This window comes from Nipponia nippon, unplaced genomic scaffold, assembly GCF_047370975.1.
Source record: "Nipponia nippon isolate SJK-2023a ecotype South Korea unplaced genomic scaffold, ASM4737097v1 scaffold_2, whole genome shotgun sequence".
Classification (NCBI taxonomy): domain Eukaryota; kingdom Metazoa; phylum Chordata; class Aves; order Pelecaniformes; family Threskiornithidae; genus Nipponia; species Nipponia nippon.
The window spans coordinates 125595975-125614190 of record NW_028262336.1 but is presented as its reverse complement, the minus strand read 5'-3'; positions in this window follow the sequence as shown (position 1 = coordinate 125614190).

Sequence of the window (18216 nt, the reverse complement as noted above, 5' to 3'; positions counted from 1 at the left end):
GTGAAAAGAAATTTCAGAATTAGTCACAAATAAATGAAAAAAATACCTAGGACAGAGGAATATAAGGATGTTTTTACAGATTAGGCTTCTATTCCATTATAAGATTAGCTAAGAAAAACTGGGTACTATATCTGTGAGAAGGAGATAGCATCCATGATCTGGAGGAGTAGCCACTTGCATAAGGCAAAATTAGAGATAGCTTGTTGGATTGTGGTCACAGCCACTGAAGACTTCACAGAAGTGAGGAAATTAAGGCAGGGAACTGCAGGCAAGGAGTTTATTCTTTTTGTCCAGATCTGTACATCTTTTCCGATACCTTTAAAGTAAAGAAGAGCTTTGTTCAGAAAACTTTGCAAAATCTTTCTGTCCTTGCCATTTCAGCTGTTCAGAGCTGAATGAAAACCAAAGCATTAGAGACTTGGAAATTCAGTAATACTCCTGTCCAGACTCTGTGGTCATTTCTGGGCATGTGACATTGGTGGGCTGGGGGGCAGCATCCCAGTTCCACGCAGAAGTAGCATCCCAAGTTACTACCCAAAACAGGCTGCAGATCAGCCAGAGATGGTCACTGGAACCTGCTGAGATCTGGAGAATGTAATAGCTACAAACACAATGGACTGAGGCCCAAACACAGCAGTTTGGTCAGCCTCTATCTTGGAGGACTTAATCCGTGGTAGACTTTCCAGGGAAAAAATTCTTCACCTCTTAGAGCCTTTTCCACCCTATCAGTTAAAACCTGCAGAGGAGACCAGCTTTGACTGGTGTACATCTTGAATGACAGCCAACCATGTCATTTCTGCTAATGAAGCTAATTCACAGGAATGCACAGATATTTCAGAGAGTCTGTGCCTCTGTAAGGGCACAGTCAAACAGTTGGTACCAATAAACCTGCAGTGACGGGCAAAGGTTTTCAGGCTGTACTAGCAAAGGAGCAGTTTCTGTAAACAGCTTTTTTGCAGTCTTTTCCATTCCACACACCTTTGCTCAAACCAGCAACAGCAACTAGGTTCACCACTTAAATAAAACAGGGCAGCATATATAATTTTAATTTGAAACCCACACCTACATTTGAAAATGGAGATACAATCTGGAATTGTGGACTTTTTAAATCTGCACAAAAATGAACATATAAAGCCATTTTCCTTTGTAGTTGCTTTTCTCTTTATAGATATAGGACCTGTCTGAAGCCAGGTGAGAGTTTTTCCATTTCAGTGGGCTTTAGATTATATCCGTAATACACAGAGGGAGCATATACACTTTATAATAGGGAGATAAAAACTGCATCTGCAGAGCAAGATGACAGGGCATGACTTCTGAAATCTTTGTGCAAGAAAATGCATGTTACACTCTTTTCACTACTACTCCATGATTCTTATAATCAGAACTGCAGATGATATGGAAAAGACATTCTTTTCACTGAGGACAAAGCAATTCTAAACATAAAATCAGAAAGCAATAGCTTTACAAAAAATTAAAAATACCCTATACTACACCCACGAGGAAAGATAGGTTCACAAATTTCTCCTTGTAGACAAGTTTTTTCCTCTAAGTTTAAACACTAAATCACAAGATTCACAAACCGAGGCTGCATCTGATTATTACCAATCAGGAGAACATGAAATACAGAGGATTTCTGTACGAAAGCACTCAGCTGTGTTTCTGTCTGAGCCATTAACCTGCTGAACATGATTGTATTATTAATACTAGATATTTCTCTCAAAGTCGCTTGCAGCCCTGAGACATAAATTACACCATACAGTGTTTTGGAGGTGAAAAACATACTGAAGGAATGTGTCATAGAAAACACAGGAAGAAATCTGGAAGCAAATGCAAAAAATTAGTTACTGGGTAAACAGAGGGAACCTATTACAGAAGCCATGTTATCAGGAGACTGAAAAGCTCTACCTACTGCAATATATATTCAAGCAGAGTGAAATAAATTTTTACTTATGTTCTAATTATTCCTCAAGTTCATCAACTAAATATTTGCCATGTGAGCAGTGAGATGTAAACATTTTTTGAAATGTCAAGTTACATAGTGTTTCTGTGACTGTTGTTAAACATACTGGGTTGCTAGATCATCTGTTCAAATCATATCCATAGCCTCTGATTTCTTTAAGAGTTTATCCTCACACTCCCATCATTTGATTTTTTGGTTTGTTTTGGTTTTGCTTTTTTTTTTTTTTTACTTTCAACCTTATCTTTTTAAGGTTTAATCCAAGGCATTAACATAAAATCACTGTTGGTGTCTGAATGCTTTTAGAAGTGGATTATCTCACATCCATTGGGTCATTATCAGATGAGGGCAAGGTTTATGACATGGTGTTCTATTGCTTTTCAAGTATTTTTGCTTTTCAAATATTTTTGCACAGAGCACTTTTTAATGTGTGCTCTTCTCATATTCACTTCTGCAGACTGGACAAGTAACCCTTGCAAGGTGCTTTGATATGTATCTCTTGTCTAGAATAGAATAGTTCCAGTTAGAAGGGACCTACAACAATTGTCTAATCCAACTGCCTGACTAATTCAGGGCTGACCGAAAGTTAAAGCATGTTATTAAGGGAATTGTTCAAATGCCTCTTAAACACCAACAGACATGCAGCATTGACCACCTCTCTAGGAAGCCTGTTCCAGTGTTTGACCACCCTTTTGGTAAAGAAACGTTTCCTAATGTCTAGTCTGAACCTCCCCTGATGCAACTTTGAGGCATTCCCACAAGTCCTATCACTGGATACCAGGGAGAAGAGATCAGCACCTCCCCCTCCACTTCTTCCTCGAGGTCACCCTTCAGCCTCCTTTTCTCCAAACTAGACAAACCCAAAGTCCTTAGCTGCTCCTCACAGGGCATACCTTCCAGTCCTTTCACCAGCTTTGTTGCCCTCCTCTGGACACACTCAAGGACCTTAACCTCCTTTTTAAATTGTGGGGCCCAGAGCTGGACACAGTACTTCAGGTGAGGCTGCACCAATGCTAAATACAGCAGGATAATCATCTCTTTTGACTGGCTGCTTGTGCTGTGTTTGATGCACCCCAGGATGCAGTTTGCCTCTTGGCTGCCAGGGCACACTGCTGACTCATATTGAGCCTGCTGTCAACCAGCACCCTAACTCCTCTCCCAATTTATGCTTGTGCCCAGCATTACTCCCTCCCAGGTGCAGAAACCGGCATTTGTTCTTGTTAAATTTCATGCCCTTGATAACTGCCCAATGCTCCAGTCTATCTAGATCCCTCTGCAAGGCCTCTCATTCCTCAAGAGAGTCAACAGCACCTCCCAGTTTGGTATCACCAGCAAACTTGCTAATGGTGCATTCAACTCCTGCATCCAGATAATTATAAAAAAATATTGAACAGAACTGGTCATAGGATTGAACCATGAGGAACACCACTGGTGACTGGTTGCCAGCCAGATGTAGCCTCATTCACTACAACCCTTTGAGCTCTGGCCTTCAAGCCAGTTCTTCGCCCGGGGCACTGTGAACCCGCTCATCCAACAGTTGGCAGTTTGTCCAGAAGGATGCTGTGAGGGACAGTATCAAAAGCCTTACTAAAACCCAGAAAAACTAAATCTACTGTAGCTTGCTCTGAACTGGAATTCTTGTAAGCTTGGCCAATACACATTGAGTCGGAAGTAATAAACTTGCTGAAAGAGGATGCATTAGCTTTGCTCTCCAGTGCCATAATATACTTGCTTGGTTTTGGGACTACTCGAGGAGAGAGAAAAGAGAAAGCCCATGTTTACCTAGAAAAGACTTGCACAGCCATAACTCAACATGTCCAAGACTTACTGGCGAGGACAGGCCAACCTGGTGTAGAGAAGAGCTGCCCTGTTGAACCATGGCTGGTATAGACCTTGGCTTTGGGGATGCAGCTGCATCCCCATGTACAGTGATGCTGCCTCTTCTGGACACTGCAGTACAATGCTGCAGCATCTTCCTTCTCAAATGGGAACATGGACATAAATCTGATCCTTATTCTGTCTAAACGTCTCTCCCTCTTGGCACTGAGGCTGAAATTCCCTTAGGACACATATGTTTGTATAAATGATCTTTGCAACAGTTAAATGTCATTTATAGCTCATGGTCTGTATCATGTCTTCAGGACATTTCTTTGCAAAACAGATCAGCTCCTGTGTACAGGAATTTGTTTGTGTTTGCTTCAAATAGCTTCTGTATCTGGTCACTACTTGCATTTTCTGACTTTCTTCTTTTTCCCTGACAATTCTTAACACTACCTTGTTAAACTTACTGAATGCACTAATTGTTTCTTTAAGCAAGAAGTTCCTACACCATGTGTCAGATCCAATTTGGTATCTTCATTCATTCTTTGTCCCCTCTTTCTTACTATTTACATTCTAGTGCTGACCTCAAGCAGTCTGGCTGGATTTTTCTTTGAACTCCAGGTGGCTTTCCTTTGTACCTAATTTAACGGGTACTTCTAGCCCCTCACATACAAAATTCCTTGTATGCAAGAACATCAGATTTTTAAAATCTTGACTTTTGCTTAATTTTTTCTCTTTTAGTTCCAGTCTTTCTCTGCAAAATATATGAGATCTATAAGTCTTGACACTGACATAGCAAAGAATCAACGCCTTGCATCAATTGCTTTCCTGAATGCTCTCAGTTAGACATCAGCCCCACACTTGAAAGTAGTTCTCAGTGAATGTTTGGCAGCAGCTAAAACCTGCCAAAAGCCAAACTGATGTGATAAGTGAGAACTTCAGGGAGAAGTGACAGGGTCTGCAATAGGAATTGGGACTAGTGTAAAACAGTGGGTCTGAACTATTTCAGGATCAGCACTGAGCTGTGCAATTCACAGATATTTGCCAAAAAAGAATCTAAAACTGAAGAAAAAAAACCCAACCAAACCCTCCTAAACTGACACTAAGGCATATTCTTACAGAGTAGAAATTGAGATAATTACACTTTTTCAGATTTCCTCCTTGTTTACTAGGAAGTTGCCTGGAAGTTGCCTCTTAAAACTCATTAAGGCAAATGTCTTGGAAATGAGTGGTGAAAAGTAGAATAAAGGAAAATATATGCTCCTTGTCTGACTCTTAGTGCAATGTAGCTCATAATGACCAATTCTTTGAACTTGACAGGAAAAAAAAATGGATAAGAATAGCTACAGGGGATGGACAAACTACAAGGACTTGCTACTGTGCACTGCATTTCGTAAGGAAATGTGACTTGTGCAATTGCACCGTCTGCTCAGTGTCAGTCTTCTCCCTAAAATTATTCAGTCTCAAAGTGGAGAGTTCACACATATTTAAGTCTGGGGAAAGAGCACAGCTGAGAAGAAAGATGCAAGTTCATGATCATTTACCTCAATTTTTGTACCTCTCAAAATGACTGCAATGACAGAAAAATCACAAAAGGAGCTTGGTGCTTAGACGTTTTGTTTGTCTGCTGTCAAGCCAGTCAATACATTTATATAGGCTGACCTATTAACATATACTTATCTCCGAGCTTGTTATGGCATTCTCTGTGCCGCTGCACAAGGGGTGTTGCAGGGGAGCAGAGGTATTCAGGGACTAATAACATAACAAAGAAAGAAAGTGCTGGGAAAGCTGAAGATATTGTAGTCAGGATGGGAAAATCAAGTAACTCATGACATAATTCCACCAGAAATCATATTTTATTAGTTTTGCTACTTGTGTATATTCTGAACAAATTCTCGCTAGTGATTGCATGAGATTGTCACGTCAGTTCTTACATAAAGAAATGGGAAAAAAAATCTTGTAATTAAGATGAAACAAGGGAAATCAAGAGACTTGAATTCTCATTCAGATTCTGTGTCCATCTGCTTTGGGAAAACTATGTACCACCTTTTGAAGACATTGAACAACTTTAATGAGGAAATATTAGTATCTCACATCATTTTCCCCTGGAGTATTTAGGAAATCCCCAGGAATACAGGGAAGTGCTGGAATACATCACTTTTATAGCACAGGTTGCATGCCACTGCAGTTACTGTGGGCATTTTCAGAGCAAAGTTGCAATTTATTAATCTGCTGATGTTTTTAAAGAAGTTTTGCGTTGCGGAGACTGCTCTGCAGGAAATATGATTTATCCTGTGGCTGTATGAATTCTTTTTCTGCTGGATACACTCTGGGGTGGGTGGGAACCTGCAGTGCTTGCTGCAGCGCAGGCAAATATATGCTTCACAATGATGTTGCTGTATTAATTATTTGCATATGATTTGCATATGAAATTTAGGAAATATATGGGAGAAATTCATAGCAAATGTGAAGAAAGCTGCCAGAAGAAAATGCTAATTCTGATAGATTTCCGACATTACCCTTAGGGAAACAGAAAATATATTCGTGAGACATAGTATCTTGGATGTTTAAGGCCACTAGCCTGAATACTGTCCAAATCAACTAATTGTCCAGGACACTGAAACAAATTTGCCATGACAGGTTAAAAGATGATAACTTGTTTACTAAAGTTTGGAAGTTTACATTGAATGAATTGCCAGATGAATAAGAAATAAATCAGGCAGGAAGAGCTTATTATGGTATGATGGATGCCTCCTGTAGGGCATAAGCACCATCATCTGGAAAAGTGCTGTCTTCAGGCTTTAAGAGAACTTGGGAAAAAACATCTATAGATAGGTTTTATGCCATAGTCAGCATGCCTGGCAGTCAGGCATGTACAAAGCTTTATATCTGGAAGACTTCTCAGTTTGTCCCCAGACACTGAAATAGTAGCAAATCCCTGGATAAATGTATTTGCCAGCGGCAGCAACTTTTTATTCATTTTCATAACTCTTCCTGAGGTGCTAACTTCCTGTAACTGTTGCAGATAACTTCTGGTCAGCTTTTCTGTCAAGCCCTTCAGTATCACTGAAATTTTATGCCATGTGTTGTGACTCTTCAATTGCCAGAAAGATTAAGCTCTGATAACTGATCACTATGCCTATTAAAAAAAAAAAAAAATTGAGGTGCTGTCAGATAAGCCATTATCTATAACTTCTTTTACCTGACCGAAGCAGTAGAATTCTACAAGGGAAACCTGATGTTTTGTGGATATGGTTTTAAAGATCGTGCAGGACTTCCTGATATAATTTTAAGCACAAACAAACAAACAAACAAACAAACAAATAAAACTTTCTTTTCTAAGATCTGACTGAAGGGGAGACAGGCATGGGGAAATATTGTTGCTCACAAATGATTTTCCTTATGTCACTCTGATTCCCAACCCCATGACAGTCTTATGGTGTGATAACCTTAGCATCTTTGTGGTAGATTTCTGGTTCCTATTATATAGGAATACAAAGGCAAGGGCTATTGCATAATTACATGGATGTACTTGAAGATATAGGAAATATTCACAACATGGAAGTTGAAGGATCTAATTTAGCTATGCTGCCTGCCTAATATTCCTACAGTTTATAGTCAACAGGGGATTCAGAGTCTTCCAGATACAGCATCCAAAATTTAGCTCAATGAATTGCTCTGGTAAATCCTGCCTCTCTTCACTAGTAAGATGGGACTCAGGGAGATGAGCCAGCTGAATTACCTGGCTAAGCTCTCACCTAGAGGTGGCTCAATACTCATCTAGGAGACTGTGTCTAACCAACAGTGACAAAAGCCAAAAGAAAAACAGACAACAACCATTGAAGTGTTGGTTAAAACAGGCAGCTGGGGGACACCTAGTCCGTCCTCCTGATAAACGCAGGGGTATTCCCAACACTAGACTGGGTAAGCATGTTTATGTCTAGCCAAGTCTTGAAAATATCCAATAATGGTGATTCCACAGCAGAAACACTGTAGTCTGCTGAGAAGATATACATACTGGGAGTGATGAACAACCTGTCTGTACATTATTCCAAAAAATGGCAGTTGTTGTTCGTCTGAAACAATTGTACTACCTGCTACACAATGCAGAAGCAAACCTAAGGCCAAAGAACCAAAAGCAGTGACACCAGTAAAGAAATGATTAAAGAGATTTTTGTGTAAAGCTTTGTAACGAAGATAAGACCATATTCAAACAATGAACAAGTGAGCATCCAAGGAAGGTGTTTGTGAGGGAGAGAGAAAAACCTATGTGTTTCTTTTCACGCTGCCAACACTTATGAAGTTAACTAAACTTTTAAAGCCAGAATACTCTAATAGCCATATTCTTTAAGGTCAACATCACGGTCTGGCAGAGTCACATATTCTTACAATAACTTTTAAGTCCCTGAGAAATTATTGCGTCCAGTCTTTGTATGTACTGAAAATGTCATAGGAAAATACAGGGTGGAAAAAAGTAATACAGTATTTTGAGGATATTACATTTCCATATACTTTAGTGAGAATCTACTTTCTTCATCATTTTGATTATAAGGATCCCTAAGCATGTGGTGAATGCCTGTAAGCAGAAACCTGGTTTTCAGAAAGACATGTGATTCACCGTTGTACTTGAACAATTTCTTTTTTAATTTGAGCTCAAAAGTAATAACTGAGTACACTCCTGTCCTATTTCTGTTTCAAATGTCCTCTCACTTTCTTATAGCCTCATTACAAGAAAGTGAGAAGCATTTGCTAAACTACTTTTTCTAAAATAGTTAGGCAAAGTCTGAAGAAGGCTTTCAGTTCAGTCTCCCTGAAATTTAACCACATTCTTTACAAAGATAAAAGTACAGATCACAATATCTCTTGCCTTATAAAGCGACTTTCCTTACCAGTGTGAATGTGCAGGAAATGGTATGGATATTCTATACGTGTTTAGTTTTGCAACACACAGAATTACTGGTTGACAGTTGAAACACATAACTAAAACTAAATTATATATAATAGCAAAGAGGAAAGCACTGTTCTGATTTACTTTATTGCATGTGGTTTGAGATTCTCATACATTCTATACTTGGAGATTACCAGAAAATACATCTTTACTGTTTACTCTTAAAAACAGTGAATATTGTAATCATATTTTGGATGGCTTAAACTCATAAGGCATGTTCAGACACTTCCTAACAGTGGAGAGCTGGAAGGGCAATAAAGATAAGGGTGAGATGAGGTTAAAAAAAAAAGTTAAAAAAATAATATTTTATTTTCCTTTCTGGAAAATGCAGGTTTTTGAAATGAAAGGCTTAAATCTAGTATGCTAGTTTTGATGTCACTATATTAAAAAAAATCGAATTAAATATCTCACTAATGCAGATTCTTTTATGTTGTTAGAACAGAACCATCAACGCTCATTTCCCCTTGCTGTTCAATGAGCTACAAGAATTTGTGCCGCTTTGTCACATGGTTTGTTCCTGCCTTCAGCCACATGTGCATGAATATGTCCACATTAGCTTTTGTGAGCAGGCAGAGACTAATTCAGGCATTTCACTGAGGTGACTAGAAGGTGTGTAGTCAATGCAAAACTATGCTTAAGCTAAAAAATGCAGCACACTGCTATCGCTGTAAATTATCCATCCATTCTGAATAAGGGTACAATGTCTTTTCTTTGTGCTCATGGAAGTCTGCAAAGCCACACTTACAGCCTGGTCCTCAGAATATTCAATTCGTAGATTTTGCAGTACTTAATTGAATACGGTTTGTCGTGTTCTTTGGGTGGGAAAAAAAAAATGCTATGATTAATGCAGAGGACCCTTGAGAGACACTTGATTTTTACTAAGATCTTGTTATAAAACTTTTTTCAAAGTACAAAGTTTCATACAGTCACTAAACATGCATCACCTCATGATTTTCAAGCCTGTTAGCTTAGATTATGACATGAACAACATTCATTACAGTTCACAGAGGAGTTTCGCATAGAGGGGTTCAGGCAGATTTATGCTGCACTCATTCAAACTTGAAATAAACCGTATCAAGCACACACAAAGTAATATATTGTCTCCTCATGGCTAAAGGTCACGGGTGCACCTCCGTTAAGACATCTGAAGCAATCCTAACAAAGCTGTCATACTTTCAAGTCATATTTACTGGACCTAATCTTCTTTGAACCATGTCACTGCTTCTGGAATAAACAGGGACATGGTTGTCAAGGACTTTTAATTTTCAGTGACAGCTGTCAAAGGATCTTTCTTAGACACGAGTCATATTTTAGATAAGAAAATAGAGTTTCAGACTGCATGCTGGCCACAGAACATGAGCAGTTGTGATTGCATACCATCTCATTTCCCCAGTTTAATTTGAAATCGCAAATGGTAAATTGGATTTTATGGTTCAAATAAGATAGAAACAGAGACCAATTATCTCCAGTTTATTTATTACTTTTATCAATCAGTGTTTATTTTATAAATTAACTGACACGTTGTCCTAGCTCAAAGCAGTGAGATTGGACTTTTTTTTATAACCTGAATGTCATATGCACTTTTAAAAAAGAACAATGGACTAGATGAAATCAAAGCCAAGGCTGTGGGATATCAGTTGGGTTGGTAGGGAATCCCCAAGGCAATGATTCATGGTGCTTGGAAATAAAGTGACAGATGACCACTAACCTCAAAGGGTTTTACTTTATGGTCCCAGAAGTGTTTTCATGAACCACAGGGAAGATGCACGATGCAGGATTTTGCTACAGGCTCAAAGATTGGTGCATGAAACTAGGGAAAGCAAAAAGGTTTCAATTATGTTTCTCTTGAGCTCATTCATCTTCTAACCTTAGTAAAGGAAATATAGGAAGTGGAGCCATGTGCAAACAAAAATTGAAAAAAAGGAAAATTCACGTCTTAATACAAAGCAGACTTTTGAGATTTATGAAATTGAGCTTTTTATTCTCAACCTTCACCTTTTGCCTCTTACAATTCATTTTTCTCCCTTGCAGCCTACTGCATCACTCCTAGATTTTCAAGGGAATTACTAGTTTCTGAAGGACTCCTGAGATGCGTCACAGAAGCAAAGATTTAGGAAATACTGAAAGAGACCAATGGAGCAGGCCTGAAGGAAGGTTGGACACAACTACTTTCTACAGCTGAGAGTTAATTGTCCTGGGAGAAGAGAAGGCAGATTATCCATAGGCTCAGAGTGTTCCTCAAAGCACATCTTTAAAAAAACCCTCTGCTTTCTACATAAGACCTTCTTGTCTATGGCTCTAGTGACCTTATACTGGAGTAGGCAAATATTCATATCTACATTTGTTCCACAGCTTAGCTCTTCCCTTTACATTTTAACAAAAAAGTACCTCTGAGCCTCAAAGGGACCTGCGGAAACCCAGGTCTCAGAAGAAACACTCAGAAGTTGCAGTGCCTAGCCTAGAATAAAAAGAGACAGACCTCCTGACAGACATGACTGACTATAATTTCTAAGTCATGCTACTGATCAAGATGAGAATTTGCAGATGTGTAACTGAACAAAGTCATATGTTTGAAATGCAAGTTATGAACCTGTCTTTAAAGGCAAAATTATTCTTTAACAGTCGAGAAATATAGTAAAATAAAAGCTTCTAAGGGCAAAGATAGAAAATATATATTTTAGCTGAGACATTGACTAAAACTGTAATAAGAAAATCAAAGTTCAACTTTGGTCTGTTTTCCCAGAAGTTCTGTTTACAAAGATCAGGAGACTTTAGTCCAATGAGGGTCTAAGAACATTGTTATACTTGTAAAAAAGAATGAAAAAACAAATACTAAAGGTGTGATTTTGTTTTGTTTGTTTTTTTTTTTTTTAATCAGGGATGTAGTTTTAGGTTTCAGATCTTAGACTTCTTTCTTATTGTTAGAAGGAGCTCTCTCCATGGGGCAGATAACACAGATAAACCTGTTTTAGGACTCTTACACCGTCCTCCAAAGCCTCAACTGTTAGCCACTCTTTGAGACAAAATGTGTGACTGGAAGGAGGGTGCAATTTGATGTCTCACTGTTTGATCATTAATTTGGAAGAACACAGATAATTATCCATTTTATCTGATGTCAGCTGTCTGAAGTGCAGTGTCTTGTCCAGGCTAGTCACTGAGGTTCCCATTAAAGTGAAGCGAAAGCTAAAACCAACTCCAGAGTTATTAATTTCATTCTGAGATCGGTATTTGAGGTGAATGGGATGAACTGTTTTCTGGATGTGGCTGTTTCTTTCACTGATATACAGAGAGTTCAACAACCAGGCTAGACCAGATACCTATCTTTTACATCCAAGGTGAGACAAGACCTGCTGAACAGCACAGAGATGTCCAGTGCTGAGAGGTCGAGCGATTAAAGATATTGTCTCTATTTATTTGTCCCTGCTTCACTATATAGCTACTGACTAGAACCATTCCCAGGCTGTTTATTGCCTATATCAGATTTAAAAGCATAGTTCGCACATCCTCACATGAGTCTTAAGCATTTATCACTTCAATAGCATCACCTCAGTGCTCTGGTAATATGCTTAGAGGTTTTATATATAAACCATGATCATAATTTTCATTGCATTATGAAATTCATGGAAATACACATCACTGGGAGTTCTTAGGCCAGATGCACAAAGGCAATAAGATTAAGTGTTTAATTCCCATTGCATTAATTCCCAATATATTTAGTTGTGTATATATATATATATGTGTATACATATATATTCCACTGTCTTTATCTGGAGTTTGTTGGTTTTTGTCTGTGAACATTGTGCATTATCCTGTGGCTACTAGACACATAAGTCTTTTGGGAAATCTTTCTTCTTAGTCTTCTGTCAGTTCATTGCTTTGATTTTGTCCAAATGTAACTACTCAGCCAATTTTTGTAATAAAGAGCAAAAAAGCTGCTGATACCATGACAGCAGAGAGCATGCTATCACAAGTCAGTTCAGTAAACTCCACCAATTTTTCACATTCTGCAGAAGGTATATTTTGCTGTTCGGTATGTACTGTGGAGGAAAGCATTTGACTCTACAGAACTGATCTGGTCCCTTAGGATAAAGCTGAACTTCTCCCATTTAGTTTCACAGGGTTGACTGAGGTGTCTTCACTCTGCGGGCTTCAATGAAATTTAGCTGTTAAGTGCACATATGTATTCAGAGACCCAAATCCCATAGTATATTTAGTGTTGTTAAACCTATTAATGATGGAAACCAGAATCTCTTTGCAACCTAGCTTAGCTCTTGCCCAGGGGAAGATGTTACTAACTCAAAGCTCTTATTTGCTTATCTTTTCATGACTTCCTGTTTTGTTTTGGCTGTTTTCTTTTGTTAGCTTGCTTCAGTAAGATAACTTGCTGTCTCATAAGTCTTTGATCCCTTCCCATTCACACACAACCACAAGCTGGAAGAAGGGAAAATGACATTTGCCTCCTGAATTGTTGTTATATTTTTAATAGCTTTATTATTAAATTGGTTGACTCCACTACACTGGACAAGTTTAAGACTCAGATGGACAGGGTGCTGAGACATCTCGTCTAAACTGTGCTCTTGCCTAGAAAGGTTGGACCAGATGATCCTTGAGGTCCCTTCCAAACTGGTATTCTATGATTCTATGATTATTAGAGGGTAAGACTAGAGTTTGGTATGCAGATCACCTCATGTTTTCAGTTCTTTCCGCAATTTTACTGGAACAATTTGGAGTAGATTTTCTCAGGAGGAAAGACAGTCTTTTAAGAATGGTCTTAATAATTCTAAAGTATAGCCCTTAATGAGATCATTACATGTTATATTCAGTGACTGATTGACTGGCTATGTCCAAATTTATACATGGCAAAAAAAGTTTCAGCATTCCAAAATATTAGACTATTTTGAAGATGAATTAGGTCAAAGGTATATTCTGCATACACCTCAAGTTCTTTTGACATTGTTTAGAGCACTTTCCAGATATTTAGGATGCAAATAACATATTAAGCCTCTTATTCGCCTTTACCTGTGCATATTTCAGATCAACTGGCAAGCAAGAACATATTTTAATCTTCTGGGACAGTCATGTTGAATTACTGTCACACTGTGCAGCACCCTGATATAACACTCCAGGGTATTAAAAGGTAAAGAGTGCTCTTCAGCTATTCACAGAAGTTTAAGAGCTGGTAATGAATAGGTCAGCATAGGAAAAGTATATTGCTATGAACTACCATAACCAGGAGCTGTTTGGTATGCAGTATGCTATAAAGGTGTCTGAAACTCAGCAGATTCCCAGCAGATCTCCTATACTTTATAATACAGGAAACCACTGTAATTACACTACTGAAAAGTGTAAGAGATATACTATTACACCTTTTTGATAATGACCCTACAGAGTCAGTTTGTGAAGACAGAAGGAAAACCTCTGAGAAGGCACAGTGTAAATTAAGGGGTGTAAACACAATCCTCCTGATTATATGAATTACTACTAATCACTTTTCATAAAGAATCATTGTATTGTTATAATACTTTTACAGCAACACAACTGCAAAACAATTATAATTGTGCTGAAAATATGTTAAAAGGATACCATTAAATCCACCAAGTCAAGCTCTCAGAAATTACCATTTGCTGCATTACTATAAATTTTGCCTCTTTGCACATATAAGTCACAATAGGCTTAGTTTATGTGATCTCAACTACTTTTCCCCAGAAGCCATGCCTTTATCCATGAACAGGTTAGACAGTTCTCAATTAACACAAGGGCCTAATCAACCAAAGACAACTTTGAAATTGGCCTTGCTTTGAACAGGGAATTAGACTACATGACACCCCAAGATTCCTTCCAATTTCAATTATTCTATCATTCTTTGCAGTACTTTTTCTCCATTCTTATTGCTGATTATATAACTCTATATTTTATTGTAAAGTAATAAAACCCCATTTAGAATAACCAAGCTTCCTATGATGATACCACCATTATTCCACTTTTATAAATGGGAGACCAAAAATGGGATCACATCCAAGGCCGAACAGGAAATACCCAGGAGAATGAAGGGAATTAATTCAAGTCTCAGGGTAATATCATACCTACTGTTTTAACCACAGTCAGCTCCAGTACACTTTTAAAAATAGCTTTAAAACCAGCTCTGCTTTTAAAAGCTGAAGCAACTGAATGGCCCCAAGGTCCTCCTTTGGAAGATAACAGCATGCCTTTAGAGATCCGTTAAACTTCTGAAAATTGTCTTCCATACAGCTATGCAGTGGTCAGAGCTTCCAATTCACAATGCCAAGAAGTTCCAATTTCTTCCTTTCACTTATTTCCTGGCAGCTGCATCCCTATATCACTGTATTGCCCAAGCCCAACCAAAACAAACCTTAAGCTCTGATTTAAGATACATTTCAGCTAGACAAAAGAATCATTAGAGTGAGCCATCAGATTCATATTGACAGGAGTCAAATGCCAAACACTAGAAAGCTTTAAGTGAGGGAACTTGCCAAGAAAGTCAGCTTCCAAGTCTGTTTCCAACAGCCTCTTGACAGAATTCTTTGCTATTAACTGTTCTTATAAAAACTTGAAAATTTAGTTCAGAATTAACATCTTCATGCACGAGTGCGTTATCTACATATATGTTTTATATATATATATATATCTTTTTTCATAAAAATCTTAATTCTAATTATTATCAGAGCCACACTGAGAAAAGCCAACTACAACTGGAATATCGTTTTTCTCTGTCAAAGCATATAAAAATGGACAGGCAGGTTCTGTCTTTATTGGTTCATGGCCCCCACCAATGAGAGAGCACTGGCCTGTTGAAATGGCCTACCCTGCATAAATGCCACCCTAGATCAGGATTCTGTGCAGCAAAGTTGCCTCGCTTACTTTAGCACTTGGATCTGATCTCCTTTTGACTTCATACTAAAGGTTTGTAGCTTAACTGAAAATATTTTTTTTTTTTTAATAGTTCTGTTCAAGGTCCTCAGAGCAATGAGATAGCACTCTTGCATTTGCTTCATTGATGTTTCATAGCATGATACTGAAGGTGTGGTTCATTAGCTTCTCATGCTAGGAAAGCATGTTGAATATTTAAGTGTTCATGGCCTGCTGGGATAGAGGTGGAGGACTCCTGTGTGAAGGGAACCAAATGTGGTGCAGTCCTCATCCAGATTGTTTAGCTGGAGAGGGTCTTTGAACAAATGGCTGAGTCTGTGTGTCTTTATGGAATGAATGAGCTGGCTTACTCCAGAAGCGACCATGGCAGCCAACCAGGAAGAAGCTTGCTATGTGGATAATCAGAGGGCAAGAGATCTGGAACAAGGCAGGGAAAGAAACAAATCATCTATTCAGATCTTGCAGTTGAATAAATTTGTCTTCTAGTCCAAAACCCCTACAATGAGCAGGGATACCTTCCACTAGATCAGGTTGCTCAGAGCCCCGTCCAACCTGACCTTGAATGTTCCCAGGGATGGAGCGTCTACCACCTCTCTGGGAAACCTGTTCCTTTGCTTCACCACCCTCATTGTAAAAAATTTCTTCCTTATATCTAGTCTGAATCTACCCTCTTTTAGTTTAAAACCATTACCCTGTGTCCTATTGCTACGGGCCCTGCTAAAATGTCTGTCCCCATCTTTCTTATAGGCCCCCTTCAAGTATTGAAAGGCTGCAACAAGGTGTCCCTGAAGCCTTCTCTTCTCCAAGCTGAACAACCCGAACTCTTTCAGCCTTTCCTCATAACAGAGGTGTTCCATCCCTCTGAACATTTCATGGCCCTTTTCTGGACCAACGGGTCCATGTCTTTCCTGTGCTGAGGACTCCAGAGCTGGACACAGTACTCCAGGTGGGGTCTCATCAGAGCAGAGTAGAGGGGCAGAATCCCCTCCCTCCACCTGCTGGCCACACTTCTTTTGATGCAGCCCAAGATACGGTTGGCTTTCTGGGCTGCGAGAGGACATTGCCGGCTCATGTCCAGCTTTTCATCTACCAGTATCCCCAAGTCCTTCTCCTCAGGGCTGCACTCAATCCCTTCATCCCCCAGCCTGTATTGATACTGGGAGTTCCCCTGACCGAGGTGCAGGACGCTGCACTTGGCCTTGTTGAACATCATGAGGTTCACATGGGCCCACTTCTCAAGCTTGTCCAGGTCCCTCTGGATGGCATCCCTTCCCGCAGGCTTCATGCATGCCCAGATTTTTCACTCATTTTTCTGTCAGGTTTAATCTGCTGATGTAACAGTTCCTCTTGACTGACACCAGTGATGAGTACAAGAGGAATTAGTCCTGCTTTCCACAGCTAGTTAATCAAAATAAGCATCAAGAGTAGCAAATAAAGTTTCACGCATATTTGCTGTTTATCCATTTTCAAAACCCTTCTTTTTCTGCTTTGATTTTGGCTGAACCAAGGGCCAGCAAAGTCATCTGGCTCTAATTACCTTCAAGCGATTTGAAGAGGATAAAGCCCTATGGGTTCTACAGGAACACAGGAATGGAGTTTTCCATCTATAAATTCTATTGGACCCTACCCTCTTTCCAGGTCTTTTCTAATTTCCAACCAATTTCCAGGGCATTTTAAGACTGAACCATTTAATTCTCTTCATTACCACACCACCACTTCACCCTCAGCTCCAACTTCTCCAAACAAGCTCCAAAAGGATGGTTATGCTTTTATTTATTTAAATTATTGTATCGATAATAATAAAAGTAAAATAACATTAATAAAACCTTTATTGTTAGTCTGCAGAAGAAATTTAACATGGGTTTCATGTCCCTCTGAAGGTATTGTAGAGAGCAGCATGCCAACTGTGTAAAGGTCTAAATTGAAGGGCTTAGTTGTTTATGCTCAGCCCTCTTCCAGAAAGGGAAAACCAGAATGAACTAGGAGGGGGGAAAAAGAAAAAAAAAAAAGGAAAAATAAATAGTACAGGAAAAATAACATTGAGTCTATACTGCTGACAGTCTTAAACTAACAAAGACTGTCCTTAGACCTGCTGGCCCCATAACAAAGTGAATTTGTTGCGATTTCAGAGCTACACTTTGTTATAAAATACACCAAGCCTTCCTGCCTCCTCCTCTCCCACTCCCCAAAGGAAGCTCGTAACTGTATCTCTTTGGGTTATGCTTCAGCAATTCACACAGTATTTTAATTCCTTCTTTGGTCTTGCAAAGAAAATCCTTACATGTTGTATTTTATTGAAGGATTGGAGGAGGAAAGGAGGCTGAAAAGAGTATAAAGAATAGTTGAAGGGAAAAGGGAACAATAATTGGAATAGCCTTCTAGAAAAAGCAAATATAATTTAAAAAAGACACTACAACTGGAAGGCCAGGGAGAGGAACAGTTTACTGTTATTAACAATCAATAAAATGTTAGTTATTATAAAAATATCTTTATTATTTCTAGAGATTTCTACCCCCTTGGTAGAAAGCTCATCTAGGCCTCCTGGTATTTGTGCACAAAAAAGTAACCACTGTTCTCCCTTCCCATTAGGCAAAACGGCCAC